Source organism: Aethalodelphis obliquidens, unplaced genomic scaffold (genome assembly GCF_003676395.1).
Source record: "Aethalodelphis obliquidens isolate GAN/ISIS:26980383/991018 unplaced genomic scaffold, ASM367639v1 scaffold20, whole genome shotgun sequence".
Lineage (NCBI taxonomy): Eukaryota > Metazoa > Chordata > Mammalia > Artiodactyla > Delphinidae > Aethalodelphis > Aethalodelphis obliquidens.
The window spans coordinates 16,101,409-16,117,865 of NW_020837964.1; positions in this window are offsets into that span (position 1 = coordinate 16,101,409).

Here is a 16,457-nt window from a genome sequence, read left to right on the forward strand (position 1 = left end):
TAAGTATTCATTTTTTAAAAGCTATTATAAACGGCATTGTATTTTTAATTTTGATTTTCACGTGTTCAGTGCTAGTATATAATGATGTAGTTGATTTTTGTATGTTTATCTTGTGTTCTGTGACTTTGCTGAACTCGCTTATTTATTCTAAGGGATTTGGTTTTTTTATTTATTTATAGTAGAGTCCTTGGGATTTTCTATGTTGACAATCATGTCTTCTGCAAATTAAGAAAATTCTATTTATTCCTTTCCAATCTGTGAGCCTTTTGTTTCCTTTTTGATGTTATTGCACTAACTAGAACTTCTATCAACATGTTGAATAAGAGTGGTGAGAGTGGGCATCCTTGTCTTTCTCCTAATCTTCGGGGAAAAGCATTCAGTCTTTCATCCTTAAGTATAATATTAGCTGTAGGTTTTTTTGTAGACACCTTTTATAAAGTTGAATAAGTTTCTCTCTATTCCTATTTTTCTGAGCGTTTTTATCATGAATGGGTATTAGATTTTGTCAGTTATTTCCGCATCAGTTGATATGATCATGTGATCTTCCTTCTTTGGCCTGTTGATATGATGGAATATGACTTCTGAGTATTTAACCAGCGTTGCATGCCTGAAATAACCCTGCTTGGCCACAGTATATAATTCTTTCTATATGTTATGAAATTCCATTGGCTAATATTTTATTAAAGATTTTACAACTATGTTCATGAGGGATATTTGTCTGTAGTTCTCCTTTTTTGTACTGTCTAAATCTGGTCTTGGTATTGGGGTAACATTAACTTCATAAAATGAATTGGGAAGTATTTTCTCCTTTTTGGATGAAATTGTGTAGAATTGGTGTCAATACTCTAAACATTTGGTAGAATTCACCAGTGAAACAATGGGGTCAGTGAGTTCTCTCTTTTTCTCCAACTCTCTTTCCAGATCTTACTTCCCCAGCTCCTTCCACAACTGTGCAAGGTTCTGATGTCTATAGTAAATTCCTTATTCCATAATACTCATAGTATCTGCTTCTGTGATTAAATTCTGACTGACATCAAATAGCAAATAGCCATTTGCTATTAAACTGAAATAATAATAATAGTTAATAGTTACTGAGTGCTTAGAACATGCCAAGCAACTGCCATGCACTTTACATTTGTTATTTACTGTAAACAACCCCATAAGGAAGGTTATACTATCATCCCAATTTTGCAGAAAAGGAAATGGAAGAACAGAAAAGTTAGGTAAGTGTGAACAACACACAGTAAGGATCGGAGGCAGGATAGAAGTCAAACTCTCAGCCATGATGCTCTGTTGAAGTTCTTGCTCTTGGCAACTTATTTCTCTTCCAGAAGGACCAGGGCATATGGTGCTGATAGAAAGCATGTATTTAAGTCTCAGCTATATCCATCACTTCCAGTATAACCGGTGCATTTAATTTTGTTGGTTTTCCCTTTACACCCACATCTTTTCCTTTTTTCTTCTTTCCTCTGCCCATTGAGGATTTTTCCCCTGAACTTTTTCTCCATCTAAATGCCCCCTCACCTCCCTAACACCTTTCACATAGTTGGAAAGTAAGCAATACTAACTGATGTGCCTCCTTCCAGATTCACTGGCCCCCATATAAGTAAAGCACAGGCAGGAGAACAAGGGCAAGGACTGGCTGGGGAAGTGGTAGGATGGCCGGTGCAGCACGCTCCACAGAAGGCGTGTGCATTAGAGCAAGAACCAGTAGGAACGTGTGGGGCTGGCAGACGTAAGCCTGCTTAAAAAAGCGGAAGAAAATGGTGTACAGGGACTCTGAGAAACCACCTCTCTTGTTCTGGCTTTTTTTTTTTTTTTTGCTCACTTTGTGGTCATTCCATTTATTTATTAAAATGCCTACCATGCCTTTAAAAACAGTATTAATGCATCAAAATAAACAATACTTTGGATGCAGAAATGAACGCTTAAGCAGATGCAGCCAAGATCCATTCCATTCAATGTGCGTGTGTGCGTGTGTGTGTGTGTGTGTGTGTGTGTGTGTATGTTGTTTTCTTTTTGTCTTTTCCCTGAGTGCCTTTGCTTGGTAAAAGCCATCAAATATCCTAGGGAATTATTACTAATTTTTTGAACAGCCCTGAAGAATTAAAGGGAGAGAGTAAGAGAGAAGGAATAAGAGGAAGAGAGAGAAAAAGAGAGAGAGAGGTTAAGCTCAAAGGCAGAGAGAGCGAAATGGACCAGATTATACAAAATTAAAAAGCAAATACGAGCAGACAATTTGTGCCGAGTGATTGCAAGCAATTACAGTCCGGCTTTTCTGGAGGGAAGATGGGGGAGGGGATTATTTCAGCCTAACAGGAGACTTTATTCATTCCTGATCAGCTTCTCCTACCATTCTCTCTTTTATTCTTGGATATCAATCTTAAAAAAATCAGCTTTCAGATGTTCCATGTCCACCCCTGCAAATCCACCCCTGGGCAGACAGTGAGAGTTTAAGCTTCCAATCGGTCCTTTCTATAGCCCTGGAAACCAATTTGTTCATAAAGAATAAAATAAGGGTGGGGTGGGGAGAGGGCAAAACACAACAAGAGCATGTGTTTCTTTTAGAGGAGAGCTTCAATTTTACTGTAATTGTCTAAGGACGGAGCTGTTTTGATCTGAAGAATTATTATTGTGCCTCAAATGCCAGCTGCTAATGTCATCACAGCTGTGCTGGGGCTCGGTCACGCCAAGGGGCTTGGGGACCAACTTAGTCCCTGACCTGCCTCTGGGTCCCTCTCTCCTTATCTTTCCTTTGTCCACATGGGAAAGTTTGCTTTCCTGGTGCGTCCCTCCACTGCTCCGTTGGCTTTCTTCAGGATCTGGGGAGGCAAGGAGGTGACGGCGGTGACATAACAAGGGGCCACTGAGGTGGGGCAGGAGTGGCAGCTCTTGCCTTCCGGGGGCGGCAGGCAGAGCTGGACGTGAACATGCCCAGGAGGGCAGGCATGGTCACTCGACCAGAGAACCGGCTGCTCTTGGTCTCCCCACGCGGGCGAGAGCAGCTCGGAAGAGGGCCCCCGCGCTTGTGAGAGACACGTTCACTGCGTTTCCCTGGTTTACTTCTCTGGGTTAATAGTTATTTTCCCTCTCTCCAGCTTAGGTTGCACTGAAGCAAAGGGCAGCTCAAGAAGTAGAAGTAAACAATTTTCTTTCTTTCAGAAGAATGGCTAAAAACTATATTTAGGGTCTGAGAGCTAAGCCATCCTCAGCACTCATGCTTCCCTTCCCAGGGCTAAAGGAAAGGCCCAGAGGGCCTGTGCTCCCCCCTCACTCCCCATGTGGGCCGGGCAGGATGGGCTCAGGGCTCCTCGGGTCCGCTCCTCGCCTCGCTTGCTCCCATCTCGGAAGCGGCGGTGCCTGCCTCCACCAAAGGCCTCTGAGGTGTCCCTGGAGGCTGGAACCCTGGTGGGTCCTCCTCATCTGTTCCTTTTCTGGCTCCCGCTGCCTACAGCACCATCCAGACTCCTGGCTTGACACTCAAGGCTCTGCAGAGAAGCTGCCCGCAGACCTTCCTGCTGCTACTTCCCTGCTCAGTCCTGCCACCTCAAGTGACGAGCCTCACCTTTGTTCCAGATGCTCCAGCAAATTCTCGCCTCTGGGCCTTTGCTTATGCCTTTCGCCCTGCCTGGAATACAGTCCCTCCCTTCTCTCCCCTTTCCTGAGTCCTCGCCCCTTTCTTGGCTCCTTTTCCAGACCAAAGCACAGCTGAGATGGGTAAGAAAATTACTGCCAATGGACTAAGAAACCAAACTTCAGGGACAGAGCTACCGAAAGGGCCTGTGTTATAGTCTAGGGGGTCCATGACAATAAGGGGAGGACAGCCTGGGAGGGACAGACCCACCCTCTGGCCTCCAAGCCAGTGTGTCTCACACTGGAAGAATGCATAGAGCCCTTGCAAAGAAAATGTAGTAAAACATAAGAACGTTTGTGAGCACTTAGGGTCTGAAGATTCAGTTGGAAAAACACTGCCTAGAGAAACAAAATCATAGCAACATGAAAATATAAACATAACTGTAGCTCAATGGAGTGTTAGGTCCAAATTCCCCACAAAAATCATTCTTTCCAACCTGAGCTTCCTTGATACAAAAAAATACTTCTAGGAGACTTTTATTAGCTGTGTAAGCATGGGTCAGTTACTTAACTTCTCTGAGCCTTGGTTTCCTCACCCATAATAGGAAGAGAAGTAGAAGTACCTACCTCGAAGTGTGGCTAGAGGGATAAAGTGAGGTGGTAACACATGGCGAAGTGCTTACATGATCCATGACACACTGTGAGTTCTCAATCAGCAGCAGCTGTTATCAAACAGATCCCTCTAGGTATTTCACGTTTCGTTTCTAAACAAATTCAGGGATCTAACCCTGAATTCCTCACTCCTTCTTCAGCTCCAGGAGATCTGATGTCCTGGGGTTTCCAGAGAGTGGGAGAGAGGACGCTCAGGAGACTGAGGCTTTGAGGAAGGCTGAGTTGCAGCCCCAGGAAGCACAAGAAAGGAGGCACAGAGCAAAACATGAGGTGTGAGCGAAGGGGAGGTGAACTGGTTTTCTAGAATGACGTGGGTAGGACCTGACAGGTACAGAACACCTGGACAGCTGCCTTAGGTATGGACAAAGGGAGGCAGGCTTCACTGCAGAGCTTATGGAGGAAGTTCTAGTTGAAGAGAAGAATGGAGAAGAGTCCGGCTAAAGAGGAATGATCTTTGTACCTTATTATGCCATGGGGTAAATGTCAGCAGTCAGGCAAGGAGGGAGAGAGCTACAGGGCTCAAGGAAATCTGGAGGACCGGCTTAGCGCAACTTTAGGAACAGAGAGTGAGGAGGCAGATCTCTCTAGAAGGACAACACAGCTCTGTCTGACTTTGGGATCTACTTCCATTATCTCCCCAGTAACTTCAGGTGCTGGAAGAGGAAAGAGGAACCCTATGCAGATCTGTGAGTCATAATTTTTGGCCCTGAACCCCCTGCTCTCCTTCCTTGCAGGGAAATGGGCTTGAACAAAAACAGAGAAGAAGTTGTAAAAATGAACAAAATTTAGGTAGCAGAGACATATTCAACAGGAAGGGTACAGATGCCTGCAACTTACTTTGAAATCAGTTACCAAAAAAGGATAGACTGATGGGTGGGCAGAGGGAAGAATAGATGGACAGACTGTGATAAAGCAAATATGTTCCAACATTCACAGCTGAATGTGGATGGTGAGTGTATGGGTGTTTACAGTAAAAGTTTTTTTCAGTTTTTTTTATGTCTTAGCAAATATTTGTAATAAAAAAAATTGGGAAAAGTCAGGCAACACCACCCAAAATAACCAACCCGTATCCTTACGGCCCCAAGACGAGTTGTCCCCAAAGAGCAGTTGGCAGAATAGTGAGAAGGGCAAAAGGGTAGATTTGCTTCAGCTCTCCTCCCTTGCCTGTCAGCTCCCTGGTGCTGTCCACACACCTTTCCCAAGGCTGGACAACCTGCTAAGAATGTTGCTTGTAAAGATTTAAGCTATGAGCCCAAGCTGTGGAATCTGTATTTTATCCGAACTTTCCTGACGAGTGATACAAGTCTTCAACGTTCAAAGAAATAAATCTTCAGAAGTGGAATTTGGCCAGTGGAGAAGAAGCTTTAGGTGATACATCAGCTGGGATTAGGTCTGGTTGCAAGTGTCAGGCCAAAACAATTGTCACTTAAACAGGATGGAAGTTCATTTCATATTCACATAAATAAAGTCCAAATGGAATTTGCTCAAGACTCTGTACCTCAAACATCTGAAGAACTCTGGTCCTTCCAACTCAACTGCTCCACCACCCCTAAGCAATGGTTCCCCTCTTCATGGTCCAAGATGGCTGCACCTTTATTCCAAGCACAGGATGAAGGAAGGAATAAAGAAGGAACACAAGAGCATGCACGAGCTGTCTCTCAAGGCAGGTTCATGGAAATTGACATGTAAACGTAGTCACATTTTTATGTTTAGCTTCAAGGGAGACTGGGAAATGTAGTCCTTATTCTCAGCAACAGTGTGCTCAGTAGAGAATTTATCTTACTATTAAAGAAAGGAGAAAGGATTTGGGGGGACAATTAATAGTCTCTCAAAGGTGGAGACAATGTCCCATCACAAATCCATAGTTTCTGACTTATTCTGCCTTCGCATAGGGTAGCTCTGACCTTATCCGTTGACTTCCATGATAATGGTCTGGCCTGCTCACATCATGAAGAGGAGAAGGAAATAAGAAAATAGGTGATAAGTGCTTTAGAATTTAATAAACAGTGTAAGGTAGGTATTAGCATCATCAGGTTAGAGATGAGAAATGGACCCTCCCTAAATGCCAAAGACTAGTAGGGTCCTTGTCTTTAGAGGCTGCTGTTAAAGTGAATGAGGATTTAGAGCAGGCTCCTCAGCCCCTCCCACCAACTAGCCCCTCCCACCACCTAGCCCCTCTATCTCCGTCAGATAACTGAAACCTTGAGAAGCACAGAGGCTGCCTGAGAGCAGAGACGCCTTAAACAGGTGTTCTCGCCCGAAGGGGAAAAGAATCAGCAAGGAGTGCAGTGCAGGGAGGCAGCAGGAAAACGTTGGGCCAAGCAAGGCTTGCCAAGGATCCTTGAGTGTTCGGATGCTCCAGGAGGAGGACAGGGGCGCGCATGGAGGGGAGGGAAAGAGCGCTGACAAAGGGAGGCATCTGGGTTGATGCGGATCGCCTGTACGCAGTATGCATATGGCAGTCCTGAATCTACTCCAAGGACTAGGATGTGAGTTCTCAAAGTTCTCAAAACGTTTTAAGTTGATCTAGTGCCACAGTCTCCCTGATCAGAAGTTCTCGAAGTTGACTGCCTGTTAAAATCACTGGGGGCTTCTGAAAACATGCTGATGCCTGGTTCCAACCTCCAAGATTCTGATTTTATTAGTCTGGGGTAAAGCCTGGGCGTTGGGATTTTTCAGACCTTCCAACAAGATTCTAATGTGCAGCAGATTTGGAGAATCACCAGAGGCTACAGCAGTGGTCCTGAAACTTAAATGTGCATATCCATCACCTTGGGATTATGTGAAAATGCCAACTCCTTATTCACGAGGTTCAGGGCTGAGACTCCGCATTTTAATAATTTTCCAGGTGATGCCGATGCTGCCTGTCTTTGGGGCACACTTGACTTTGAATAGCAGGCTTGACACTTGCATTTCCCCTACAGATAATGTGCCCCTTTGTTATCTTCAAGGGGGCATTGTCTACTTATGCAAGGCTGTCTGGAGGCCAGAGGAGGCCTGGCCCCTGTAACAGGAGGCTCCCGATAGGACTGCAGGCCTGCTCCTGGCTTCTGGGTCAATATCTGCCTTTGCATTTAGCGTGTCACCCACTAAGCTGAGGATCTAGAATGGCCCATCCTGGACACAGCAGACAGCAGGCACCTGGTTCTCAAAACAGCTCTTATTAATATTAATAATTAATGCTTAGCGCTAATGAGTAACCAATTACTAATAGCAATAATGACATGGAGAAAAGTGATAGCCCTACATGGTACAATCCCCTCTGCTCCCCCTACCCCAAATTATAGTTCTAAATGAGCTTCCAGAATCTTGTTTTGACAGGTACAACCTCACACACATTCACTTAATAAGACAGCTCTATGGAGTGAAATTCCACTTTCAATGGATGCATTTTCAGTGTGGCACACAGGAAATTAAATGTGAAAGTGTCATTAATATGGAAGTTGTGAGTTTAATTCCCTACACAGGGTGCTGCCAAACTGAGACTGTTTATCTATTTCTCATCATGGCTATGTGTTTCTTACGGGATCCAGTGAATTCCTTAGAACTCAAAGTCTTTTGTCTCCTTTTTTGGGTGTACATATAATTGTAGCTTCAAATTCCATCCTCAAAGACACGTATTCTCAGAAGCCAAAGAAGCTAACATGAGCACACCACCAGGCAGAACACGACTCCACAGTGTGGCTCGTGATCACTGAAGAGGGCATTCAGGACTGAGCCAGGACATAGAATTTTTGTGTATCGTTTCCTTAAATATTTCTTCTTAGAGGAAGTAGTGTAGTACCTAATGTCTAATATCTATTAAGGAATTCATTAAAGAAAAACTGATTAACAAGATATGTTACCATAGTCAACAACTAACTACGCCACGTAGGAGTCTTGATTGCTCTCAGGATGTGTAACTGGCACTGCTTTTGGAGCTGTTCTTACAAAGTGGCAAGTGTAGCACAGGTGCATCTTGCTGGGGCTGATTTCGACCAGTGGGAAAGCTACAAGTCCCAGTCACAGGTAAAGAGATGGGCCAAGGCAGGCTATTCATACCCTACATTTGTTACTCGTGGGCAAGAGAGACCTCCACTTCAGGACTGTCTGTCTTTCTAAACCTCACCTGTCCTCAGGTCTACCCCTTACCGCAGGTCCAGCTGACTTGGGTGATGGTGGCAAAAGGAGATCCTGGGGAACCCTCCAGGTTCTGATACCCTTGGGGAGTAGGTTAGAGGGAACTACAGGAAAAGCATTTTACTAGCGATCTCCCTTGATAGGAGCGCACTTAAGGGAGACTCAAATGTCTCTGTTCCTCTGGGTGGAGAAGAGCAGAGTTAAGAACTTGCCTGAATCTTTACAGTTAGTCTTAGCCTAGGAAAGACCCTGAAGGAAGCTGAGACAGCTGAGAGCATCTGGCACGTTAAGCATGTGAGCTAGCCCTCTTCATGGGGATAAATCACCTACGCACCCTCTGATTCTGACAATGTGATGCCCAACTAGTCCAGTGGCCTAAGCATTGCAGAACCTCCTCTTGCCTCTCCACACACGCATGTCTGGGGATGGTTCAGACATTCACCGGCACAACCTGTCATTCCTCATAGTAGTCTTTTGGTTTCGATTTAAAGACCTACTGAACATTAGAGCCAAAAGAGATTTAAACCAGCTTTTAACCCAATTTCCTCATTTCACAGATGAGAAAACACCTAGAGAGGATTACCCACAGCCAGCTGAAGAGGAGCCCAGGTTTTCTGACCCCTAGTTCACGATTCTATTTTTTAAATCCCCCAAAATGGTAAATTTAAAGACTCACAGAAATACTTCTTGGGTCATCTTGCCTGTGGTGGTACAACGTGGAGTCACACTTAGCTGGTTTATAGGCTACTGTCGACAGCAAGGGTTCCGATGGAGCCACAATACTTCTAGTTTGCGGCTAGACGCTCTGCCACCAATGGGAGAAACAGCATACTGAGTTTTGGACAGATCGTAATTGCCTGAGTCAGGAGGGTATTCCAAAAGTAAGGGGTGTGCTAATTATTCTATTTTTCTTTTCTGCAGACCCCCTCACCATCCTCCATCTTCTCTGTGGAGAAGGCTCTGTGTCCCAGGAGACTAACTTCTACAGACTGTATCACCTGGATTCACTTTTCCTATAGCTCACAGTTGCATTTGCGCAACAGGAAGGCCCAGAAGGAGGTCAGAGGTCAAGGTATTGGCTATTCTGGCTCCCTCCTGGCCTCACCATGGTTTTGGCCGTGTCCACATCCCTCTGCCTGTGGGCACAGCTCTCTCACAGCCCTAGCTCTCACAAGGGATGAGTTTTCTGTTCCTCCTTTTGCCATTTCATTCTTCTGAGGTGTTTCATCATCCTTTGTCAGTTCCCTTTACCTTGTCACATCCATGACCAGTCTCACTATTAAGCTCTCTTCATTACATTAGCATGTTGGATGTGCTGTCTTTTCCCTGCCAGTGGTCATCGCTGTGGGTTGGGGCAGTCCTTAACCGTCTTGGGCACCCCTGGGTGGAACTGTATCAGATAAGAGTAGCCTGTATTAGCTGACTTGTGTATGGGGTCACTTCCATCTGAATAGAGAGGCAGGGCAAAAGTAAGGTAGGAGGTATACAGGAAGCTAATAGCAGTTGTCAAAATCTGCCTGCCACTTGAGATTCTCTTAGTCTACTTTAGAGCAACCCGCTCAAGTTAAATGAACCCACAGTAGAATCACAGGTTCCACTTCCAGTGCCACACGGATTTATTCTGTGGAATTGGGCAGGTCCCTGCTTCCATCGCTCCAACTTGGTCACGTGCCCACTAAATATAAAGTGTCACTGTCTGCAACGTCCAAACCCTACCAACTCATGGCAAGCTGTCTTAAATGCTAAAACAAACACAAATTGAACGGGTTTTCCCATCTGTTTCTTTAACAAAAGGGAGCTTAAGCCCATAGGGAAACTGCGTGGGTCAGGGAAACATCAAATGAACACTTCTGAGTAAAAACAAATGTTTCTGAAGATCTCTAGATATTTTAAACATAGCACTCCATTGGCTAGGCCAACTCCCCTCCGACGCCTGCACAAGATCCCGATGACAGCATTATTTGCTTGAATTGGATTTGTTTCTGTGCCCAGAAACAACACACAAGGAACCTGGAACAGGAAACGGCTACTGGGTCCTAAAAGTTTTTCCAGGACACTGTCTGAGACCAGACAGGAATGAAACAACAGTTGGAAAGCACACCAAGGGAGCAAAGAGAATCGTTCTTCGGGATCTGCATTATTGCTCTCATTTTACTATTAAAAATACCAAGAGCAAAGAGCAGTGGCTTGCACTCTGACCTAAAACCCTGCCAGGGGAGACAGCATTTCCAGGGAGGGAGAAGAGAAAACAGAGGAGAAGCAGCAGGAGGAATTTTTATTCAAGAACCTCGATCATCACCCCTGATGTCTCCTCTCAGCAGATGCTCCTTCCGGGTCCCCTACGGGCCTCCTACATGCCTCCTCTCCAGCAGGCAGCTTCTGTGCCCACCTCTGGAACTGGGAATGATTCACACCTTTGAGCTTTACCTTATTCCGTTCCTCATCTGTGCCTAACGTGCTTGGCACATAGTAAGAATTCAGCAAATGCTTCTTGGTTGATTGAGTTAAAGGATTAATGAATGACTGAGTGAATGAGTAAGAGATGAATCAGTGAACGGAAGAATCAACAATTGACAGCACTACCTCTCTAGCTGATGAATTATTTCTTTCAAAAAGGGCGATGTGTACTTACCACTAGAAGGACCCTATATCATGATGTCATGGGGTCATTTTCAGAGATTCACTACTGTTCCTTCCCCAATACCCACCCTCACCCTCAGCAGTATACCAGCATCCCTGGGAGGGACTTCCTCTTGAGCAGTATGCCTCACCATGGCTCCCTTGGGGCTCCCCAATCTCCCTTCCTGCCCCTGTCCTTCCTTCTCCCTGGGCTTCCATGGTTTTCCTTCCTGTTCCTGCCGCTGCTCTCGGATTCTTTGATACATTTGATCTCATCTTGCTTTCTTCAGTTTTTATTCCCATTATGGAGGAGGCCACACATTTATTAACCAAACAAGGATGTTTTTCAAAGTAAAAGGAAATCCTAGGAATAATTTAAATTTTGTAATTTATCAATAAAATATCAGCTTATTTACCAATACATTGATTTTATTCATATTGGTGGAATGATAAAATAGCTTTATTTAAAACCTATTTTCAAAAATGAAATTATTTCTATAAAAAAAAACACATATCTGTGTTCATTAAAGCAAAATAAAAATAGTTTCTTTTGTTCACTCTATTATCTGAATATTAAACAATATCATTAGCAGAATAATGGTGCTTGGCATATCTTCATATATTTTAATGTACTTTTAGTCATATTTATTTTTAATACTATGGTGTCATGGTATTTTCATAAAGAGTGTTTTTTAAAACATGGATTTATTTTTTAATCTTTTTGTTTCATAAAGTCGCATATAATCTTCTTTGAAGTGGCATTTTTAAAGCTTTTTGAAGTATTGCACGCTGAAAAGTACTGAAGTTGCATTTTATTGTTAATAATTTTGAAACTGTAGACACCCTCAATTGAATCTTCTCTGTAGATCATAATATTATTTTTAATTGAGAAAAACATTCTTGTAAGTTCAGAGCAAATCCTACTAGCATACATTCCAAGTCTCTATTTTTCATATAAAAATGTGTAAATACTTTAGCCCAAATATTTTCTCAGATATTGTGTTTTTACCTCCCAAGTATTTATCTCCCGCAGATATTTTTTCAGGGAAAAAGTATTCAAATTAATTTTCTCTATGATTCCAAATCATAAGCCTTTTAGTTTCTTTCCATCCACCAAGAATATAACTTTATACAATTAAAAATGGAAGTGTCACCAAAGAGTCTTCCAATAGATCAAGATATTCCAAAGAGCAATTATAATTTTGAAAATGAAATCTATAATTTTCGAGTTCTCAACATTTAATTTGTTCATGGTTTTTTCTTTCTGTTCTAGGGATAAATTTCATTGTCTTCCTGTTTGCAAGCATCATTTTCAACAACTGCAATTGGTTGAATGCTTTAAAATGAAGTTTTTTGAATATTCCATTCTTACTTAAAGTTATCCAATTGATGTTGAATAAAATGCAACCAAAATTTACAAATTTGTTTATAAAAGAAGGTCAATACTGTTACAAAACATGTAGGTTGATTTACAGAGTAGTTCTTCAAAGGTGCAAAATCTTTTAAAAACCCTATTGATGATGGGCAGTGAAGAAAAAGCACATACTGCCACAGTGACGTATTTCTTGATTATTTTAATTGCTCTAACATTGCAGCTTAGTGGGAGGAAATTATGAATTATATGAGCACCAAAACAAATTCAAAGCCTATTCCTGTCTCATACGTATCTTAATTTTGTGACAACACTGCTTTTACCATGAAGACGTGCATCACCAAAATTCGAATATGTATTATCACTACAAAAACTAATCATTTTGGGCTTCCCTGGTGGCGCAGTGGTTGAGAGTCCGCCTGCCGATGCAGGGGACGCGGGTTCGTGCCCCGGTCCGGGAAGATCCCACATGCCGCGGAGCGGCTAGGCCCGTGAGCCATGGCCGCTGAGCCTGCGCGTCCGGAGCCTGTGCTCCGCAACGGGAGAGGCCACAACAGTGAGAGGCCCGCGTACCGGAAAACAAAAACAACAAAAAAACCTAATCATTTTATCTTCAAAGTTAAATTAAAAAGGTCATTTCTAAAAGTGAATTTTACACGAGTATTAACAAGAGCAGAGCAGATATTTCACCTTCTTCAGAATGAAATTCCAGAAACTTTATTTTGACTTCCTGAATTGAAAGTGAATATTTGAACTAATTATTAGAATTAACTGATTTTCTTTGTGAAGTATCTAATAGCACTAATAAAATTGATACCACTGAACTATTTGCAGTAGAGTCAACATATTAACTCTGAACACTTCATGTTTTGCACATGTATGAGGAGAGTTGGAATAAAAAATGAGTGAAATTTAGGGAAAAAACAGTCAATTGATATAAAATCATGCTTTACAGAGGAATCTGTAAGCCCACCTTTTGAAGATTCATATCTGAATTCATCATCTACAAGAGAGTCTTCTTAAAATAACCGATTTTAAACATTAGATGCTGATGTTCTGTTAGCAAATTTTGTCCTCTATTTTTTTTTATGTGGTTATTTACCACAATGGATGGTAAATGTTGTTAAACATTTTGTGTAAGTTACATGTTCATCAACTTTCCCATGAAACAGAAACCCGGTAATTAATTTTTCATTAAACATGTACTTTTTTTTTTTTTAGCTCATTGCAGCCATAAGGGTTTATTTCAAAATAAAAAAGTTACCAAGTAATGAAATAAATAAGTTGTGGATTTAAATTACAATAAATGACAAAACTCCTATTGCAAGAGCATTCTATGTCCTACGGCAGAACTGCTGAGATTGTTTCCTGCCTGGAACCAGTATTTTCCTATACACCTACAGGAACTGTTCCACAGTTCACACACACGCTGCCAACAGACATCCTAGAGGCTTGTTGCGCCCCGAGGGCCCCAGCACTGGCCACAACACAGGTAGCAAGTAGGGGTGGCAGCATCAGCCACTTCTCACCACCACCACAGACCCCGAGGAGGTACTGAAGCCCAGTGCACCATCAGCAAGTACCCCGCATACTGCACTGGAGAAAGTGGCATCAATTATCTTGTCCCTAGAACAAATTGGGAAAGAGATGGGTCATCCCTGGTAATCTTTCAGCCTTAACCACAAGTTAAAATGAGAACTCTGTTCACTGAACTTGCATCTCACACATAGCTGGATGAGACCTTGGCAGGAGCCAGCAGAACGAAGTGGAGGTCCATCAGCCCTCTTGGATTATTTTAATGCAACAATTAATTATGACACTTTGTTTAAAAAATAGTAATAAAAGTAAAATCCGGAACAAATAGTAAACTGCACAAATGCTGAGACAACGGGACCAGTCAGACACCAGGAATCCCTTAGGCAAAGGGGGATTTTTTAGGACTCTTGGGTTTTATTTTTCACTGCAGCAAATCTCTACATTTCTTACTCTTTTCTCTGCTAAGTGTTTTTCTGTGCACCTGTCCATCCGTTAGGACTCCTAGCTCTTTCATAAAACAAAAAAGCCAGGTACAAATATCTGATAAGGTATGGATGCAAGATGACTGCAAATCTCATGGAGGTAATGGTCATGGCCTCACATCCAGGAGAAACCCACACCCCCTCATCTGTTGGAAAAGGCTGTGCTAGAGCCCGCTCAATGCCTATGCCATGTCCCTGCTACCCTTCTTCTTTACGAGTGAGATGAACTTGAAGAGGCGAGCCACCTACTAAGAATGGAGGATCAGAAAAATAAAAGGATCGTGGGGTGCTGATGACTACGGAGCCTCCACAGCTATGAACTGCCAACCTCCAGAGCCACAGGAATGCAATTCCTGACTTACATAAACACCCATGGGTACAGTTCCTACTTCCAGCTCCAGGCTCCCCTGTCTCCTCCAGTCCACCCTTTGTGCCCCAATTCCTTTGCCAGAAGAGTCTTTTCAACAGTTTCCAAACTCATACCTCTCATCCTTCATACAAGCCGTTCCCTTAACTGAGATGCCCTTCCCAGCCTCGACACCCAGTCACTTCGGCTGGAAATAAGCATAGTCATCACCTCCTCCAGGAAGCCTCTCCAGGCTGAGCTCCCAGGACATCCCATGCTTGCGCCTTCACAATGCTCCATCATCACCAGTTACCTTGCCTGTCTCCTTCAACCTATGACCAACCTAGGGAGGGGATGGGTGCTTTCCACATTTGTCATCACGTGCCACCATACTTGGTATAGAGCGGCACATCCCATGTGAAATGAATGAATGCTGAAACTCACCAAAAAAAGGGAGGGTCCCCCAAAGACCACTGGGCCCCGAAAGGCAGAGGTCACAAAATGGCAGTTACTCATTCTCCATCAATAGGATCAGACTCATTATCCTATTACACTTCCTCAGGGACCTGGGGGGATGAGGGGACACGCCTATTAGTAACCCCAGTTTACAGCTGGGCAAATGGAGGCGTGGAGAGGTTAAAAGCCCCAGGTCCACCCAGGAGCTGGTGAGACCTGTGGCTGGCAGTCAAGGCAAGGCTGTCCATGTGCACCTGATGCCGGTCCGTCCTCCAAGCCCCACTACCTCCAAGGCCTCATCAGTTCTTTTTCTTTTTTTTTTTTTAAGTAGAATCCAAAAAGTCCTTTCTCCAGATTAAGTCATCCTGGCTTCAAATATCTAAAGCAGCTATTTTTTTTTCCTTCAGCATTTGAAATGTTTTTGTTTTTGTTTTTTTTTGCGGTACGCGGGCCTCTGACTGTTGTGGCCTCTCCTGTTGCGGAGCACAGGCTCCGGACGCGCAGGCTCAGCGGCCATGGCTCACGGGCCCAGCCGCTCCGCGGCATGTGGGATCTTCCCGGACCGGGGCACGAACCCGTGTCCCCTGCATCGGCAGGCGGACTCCCAACCACTGCGCCACCAGGGAAGCCCTGAAATGTTTTTAAGGGTTTATTTCAAACACCCTTTTCTTTGAACTGATTGTTCAGAACTTTCATTTCACTTTGTCAGTGTTTTTTGTAGTCAACTCTGATTTCTAAAAGGTTTTTATTTCTTCTCTATTAGCGGCCACCACCTGCTTACTGTTTGGACGGAGTTCGCTGTATTTTCTTCGCTTTCATCTATTGAAATGGCTGAGCGGGACCTTAGGTAATAGACACTTGTTTCCCCTTTTCCCCTGAACCTCCCCTATTTTTAACTCCTCCTGCCACGGCTAAGGCTGAGGAAAAGGGTGGGAAATTCCTGGGGTGTTGATACATCTACGGGAGTCCCTCCGCCTTTCTCCCCAGGCACGGAGAGGTAGTGGCAGGCAGGAGAGGGCAGAATCGTGCCTGGAATGCTGCACATGCCCTGGCTGTATCTGAGACTGCCTGGCCATCCTGCTTGGTCTTCTGGGAATGAATGGGTGTCTTCCTTTATTGTAATGGTGACCCGTTGGCTGTAACAGCAATGTGTGTCACTGGCCACTGCTGAGGCCCCACCTTGATGGCCACTAGCTTGTCCCATTTGGGAATAATCTGCACACACTGACCCTTACGGGAGCAGCCTCGCATATAAATATATAAATATTTTACCAGTCCATCC